The sequence below is a fragment of the Metopolophium dirhodum genome, chromosome 6, assembly GCF_019925205.1.
Source record: "Metopolophium dirhodum isolate CAU chromosome 6, ASM1992520v1, whole genome shotgun sequence".
NCBI lineage: Eukaryota > Metazoa > Arthropoda > Insecta > Hemiptera > Aphididae > Metopolophium > Metopolophium dirhodum.
This window is the reverse complement of record NC_083565.1, coordinates 32,000,511-32,006,510: the sequence shown is the minus strand read 5'-3', so window position 1 is coordinate 32,006,510 and position 6,000 is coordinate 32,000,511.

The window sequence follows — 6,000 nt, the reverse complement described above, 5'->3', positions numbered from 1 at the left end:
AAAAAATTAAAGCACTGTTGAAGTATTAGGGCAGTATGGCACTATGATTGTTCCAGGCTCGATCAGAAATAAATTGAGGCTATGGTGTACATTATAATATAAAGTATTCTTTATAAGTAGGTACATTCACTGTTTCTCAAAGAACAAAAAAAATATTGTGGACCAACCTTAAATGCATTCGTTTAGAAGTTTGGAAACAAAAAATAGTGTATATTTTGCATGTACAACAAAATAATTATAAATATATAAACTTGAATAAAAATTACAAAACATAAACGTTATAATTCATGTTAGTTTATAATATCATAAGTCCAAAATGGTACGAACATGAATTATAATGTTAATGTTATTGTATGTTTTTATTTTTAAAATCGACTATTAGGTTGTATCTAATATTAAAATCGTTTCCTAATAGTAATTTACAATTTAGTCCTTCAACGACGTATACTTTGATTTGATATTGGCGTGTGTTGATTGTAATTATTAATTCTGTTGTTCCTATTTGTATCAGTTCGTTGTTGCCAGCGCCTGTTATAGTTATTTGTTCTTTGGGTTTAGTGACTTGTTTATTTTTTATTAGGGAATAATCTATACATGATATATTTGAGCCTGTGTCTATAATTGCATTTTGTTCGTTACCGTCTAATTTTATTTTTATGGATAGCACTCTTTGTTTTCGTTCAGTATCTGAATCTACGCTTATATTTTGATTGTTGATTTTGATTTCATTTTTGCGTTGAATTAGCTGGTTTTTGGTTTCTATGGCTTTCTCGTCTTCTTGTATAGGCTGGTTCCGATATTCCCTTATGTAGTTTCCTCTGTCATCTTGGTCGTCTAGTATGTCCTTGGATGTGGACAAACATTCGCAGTCTTGACAAAATTTTGAGTACCATATTGTGGATTTGTCTGTTTTAAAATTATTGTCGGTTTTATTTTTCTCTATAGGGTTTTGTTGGGATAATTTTAAGCGATCGAAACATTCGTGTAAGAAATGGTCTACATTTTCTTCTATATTATTAAAGTCATGAAAAACTGTGTTTATTGTTATGTTATTGAGTTGACGAGGGTTATATCGTTATATGTTTCTGTTATGATTCCTGGTGTCCAATGGCAATTTTTATTGAATATCCCTATATTTTTCCTATTTAATTTCCAGTAAATTATGGCATTTGTATATTCGGAATTTTCGTGTATTAAATATAAGTTGAAATTGAATTGGTCACAGATAAACGCTAGATCGTCATCTTTAAGATAGTAGCCAGATTTGCAATTAGGAATGCCGAGCATATTTAATAATTCTACTGTCTTTCTATCTATACCATGTTGTTTAAGGCATATTCGTAGTGCGTGGGCACCACAGTCACCGTCTCCGGGTACATTTTCCGTTTTTATGAATGAACCCGCGATTTGTGAGATTTCATTTTTTAATTTATCGTTAATTGTGTTATTGAAATTTTTCCCTAACGTGATTATATTACTAGTTTGTGAACCATTGTTTTTAAAATATTTATTTTGTTTTTCATCGTCATTGTTTGGTAGTTAGGCATATTAAAATTTTTATTTGCGTGTCTTGAAAAATAAACTTAATCATAGTAGAAATAACTTTCCAATCCTACAGATATTTATTATGTCTTCATAGTACCCATGTACCCTGATATTATTCAAAATATGTACAAAAACTATTAATAAATAACAAGCCTGGGCAAGTTAGTGATAATTTTTAACTGAGTTAAGTTAAGTTAATGGAAAACATTTTAAAAAGTTTAAAGTTAACAGTTAACCTAATTTTTTTTAACTCAATGAAGTTAAAAGTTATATGAACATTTTCAATTAACTTATTAACTTAAGTTAAGTTATGTTATTATTTTTTTTTTAATAATATCCATATAAATACCCAGTAATATGGTTTAAAATAATAAAAATCATAAATATTATTGAACACAGGAAATAGCCAATAGCTTTTTTATACATAGGTACTGAATTAATAGAATTATGTAGTAGGTGCGAAAAGTATACACAAATGAAAATTCCGAAACAAATACAATCTTTTGATTTATTAATACAGACAAGTATTATACATATTACATAGACCAAGTCTTCAGCTAGTGTGGACTGAATGTATTGAGAAAATTAAAAATTATATAATTTAATAATTTAATCAAAAAAAATAAAAATAAATGTATTTCACTGGACACTGATCATCACATCATAGTTACACAAAAACTGAAACACGGTATTGTAAATCTTACGTGCTGAGAGAGCCGAGAACGAAAAGTGAACCCATGTGGGCATGACTATTTTGCTTACTGACAATATTGACTGTTTATAAATATAAACATTTGAAATATAAATATACATGAGCATAACCCAATTAGTTTTAATTTAAAAATAACCTATTTATGCCGAAAATATTTTACAATATGTGCTTGAGAATTGTACATTTTAGATTCGGAGTGGAACGATGAATGTATTGATTTTACAATGATGTGTGTTTTTTAATTTTTTTATTTATTTTTCTGTCTGTGTACACGATTAGTAGTCGAAATAATGCTTCGATTTTCAACTTTAGTATCTTGTTCAATGGGAAAGTGAATCTAATTGGTACTTTTAGGAGGTTAAAATCTGAAATTCTCAATAGTTTTCAAAAGTGCCCCGAAAAACAAAATAAAAATTAAGGAAAAACGTGAATTTTTACGCAAAATCTGTTTTTGACAAAATCGATTTTGGCTTTTGGTGTACCTCTAAAACAAATGATCGTAAATACATGAAATTTTCACTGAATGTTTATATTAGCTTTTTCTATACATGAAAAAAAATCAAAATATTTTGAGCTGTTTACGGATATACTCAGTTTCCAACTTTTTTAGGTTTTTTTTTCTATGAATGTCAATAAAACTTTATTTGTTAGGTAAAGAAACTTGGAAATTTAATACAAAGCTCCTATTATATTGTTACAATGACGTTTGAAAAAATATTAAAAATCCTTATTCACAGTTTTTTTTATAAGTATTTAAAGTTCAAATATTGACATAATACGGAAAAATCACGAAAATTAGCAAATTATTTTGAGTTGAGAATTCGTAAAAATTTTTCTTTTTAAATTTAAGATTTCAAAATGTAATATAAGATTATTCATAAGTTTATCTACTTTTATGATAAAAAAAAAGTCTACAAACAAATCAAATTAAATTTTTATGAACGTTTGATATTCACTCGATTTCACATGTAACGATTTTCTTATTTTATTGTAAATAAAAAACGAATGACTGTAGATACTTGAAAATTTCACTGAATGTTTATATTAGTATTATCTACAACATTTTTTTTTATAAGGATTTAAAGTTTGAATTTTGACAACATTTATCAAACTGAAAATTTACAAATTATTTAGTACCGTAAAATGGGATTACTATGATAATTTTAGATTATGAGCGAAGCGATGAATGTATTGATTTTACAAAGATAAGTGTTTTTTTTTTTATTTTTTTATTATTTGTGTCTGTCATCACTTTTTAGGACAGTAAAAGTGCTTGGATTTTCTTCAACAGTAATTTTTCTGATAGGGGGGGGGGGGGGGGGGGGTCAAAAGTAAAACTTTTCAAGTAGTTTTCAAAAGCGACGTGAAAAATAAAAGAAAAAAACAAGAATTTTTACGCAAAATCTGTTTTCGAGAAAATTGTTGGTGTAACTCTAAAACAATTTACTGTAGGTACGTGAAATTTTGACTGAATGTTTATACTAGCATTTTCTATACACCATAACATTTTCCAAATATGTTGACTTATTTTGAGCTGTTTACGGACATTTTCAGTTTCCAATTTTTTTAGTTTTTTTTTCTATAAATATCAATAAAATTTTATCTGCCGGGTACAAAAACTTGACAATTTAGGCACAATTTTTTTTTATAAGCATTTAAAGTTCAAATTTTGATAAAGTTATGAAATTTCAAATTTAATAATTATTTTGTAGTTATAAATTTATAAAATGTTCAACTTTTGTAGCTAAGAATTGAAAATTTAAAACAGGATTCCATCAGGGATCCATATCAATTAAATTAAATAATATCATAGTACTTATTATAGTTATTACTTACCTATTAGTATTTATTAATTATTATTATTACAATATGCCTGTATGCCGCAGTATGGGCAGTATGGGATGGTATATCTTTATATGTACGATACACCTAGGGTTACCATTAGTACTCTTTTAAGAGTACATGTACTCTTATGAGCTCTTAAAATGTTTGTACTCTCACTTTTTTATATTGGCAACAATGTACTCTTTTTTTCTATTTCTATTTAATTCCGAAAATACCGAAATGCCACAAGTCGTAATAAATTTATAAGCTAATCTAATAAAGTAATAACATAAATATAAATTTAATCGGCACGGACGTTATCGATGTTATCGACGTTTTTCTCCGAAATGTCTACGGTATTACGGTATATATAATATATGTCACATGTATGATCTATGTTTGAAAATTGGAATTAGTCTGTGTTAGTATTTGCTACTATGTACTATAGTTACAACCATATAGTTTAGTTCGTTAATTTCGTAAATTGTGTTCATCAAAAATGTCTCGCTAAAAATGTAAATTTAATGATAAATTAATAGAAGAATACCCAATGTTTAAAAAAACAGAAAATGAACACGAGGCTTTTTGTAAAATTTTTTGTATAATTGTTTCATTGGCCAATAAAGGCAAAGCTGATTTAATACAACATTTGTCTTCGTCTAAACATTCAAAAAATATTCAATCAACAAGTGGTTCAAAATCTGTGAATATGTTTTTTGTAACACAGAATACAAAAATTGAAGAAAAAATATTAGCAGTTGAAGCCACACTTGCCTTTCGTACGGTAAGACATCACCATAGCTATAAATCTTGTGATTGTTCTACTAAATTATATCGTCTTATGTTTTGCGATTCAGAGATAGCATCTAATATGTACGTTCTACTTCGCCATACCTGCTCAAAATGCCAATGTCGAGAGAATATTTAGTCTTATGAAAGCACAATGGACTGATGATAGAAATAGACTTCTACCCGCTTCTGTAAAACATTTGTTGATGACACAATACAATTTTAAGTATTTTGACTGTACTCAGTTTTATGATTATTGTATTAAAGACAAAAGTTTGCTATCAAAAATTCGAAGCAATAATAAATATTAAATTCTTAAACATACATTATATTAACCAAATACCCATGTACCTAATTAAAATTATTAATAAAAACTAATTTTTTACCAAATGTATCATATATGATAATATTATGCATTTCTGTATTAAGTATTCATACATAGTTTAGTATATAAAATGTCTTGTTAATTAAATAATTATTAACTATGTAATCAGAGTGTTTATATTATGTACTCTTTTCTAAAAGACACAATGTGGTAACCCTAGATACACCTATATGTTATAATATAATTTACTATGGCTATATCTATATGTATTTAATTGAATTATTTTTCTTGAAAAATTCTGGTTTATTGAACAAGAAATTAATTTAACTATATTTGTAATTCCCTATTCTAGTAAATGGTTATGTAATATCAATAATTATTTTTATTTTTATTATATTTATTATTTAAATATTAATAAATTAACTTACCTTGAATTTGATTAAAAGTAACCGGTTATTTATTAAGTTTTGTCGTAGTATTCAAATACTTACTTTATGAAATACAAGAAGAGAAGAAGAATTAACTACCACATTTGTCGTATATTGTAGACAGTCGTCAAAATAATATTATTTAATATATAATATGTAATATAGGTGGGAATATTTCAAATTGTAAATTATTGACATAGGTCAGGCCAGCGAAGCAATATGTGCTGAGGCGACGATAATATTTTCTATATAACACTGCCGTACGCGCAGGCAAGACCCCCCCGTTGTCGCTGAGTGATTCGGCGAGGACGTAGCTACGACGTGCGTGTGAAACGCCGATCGTAGTACGGGCTAGGCGATCTGAATTTGCTAAGTGT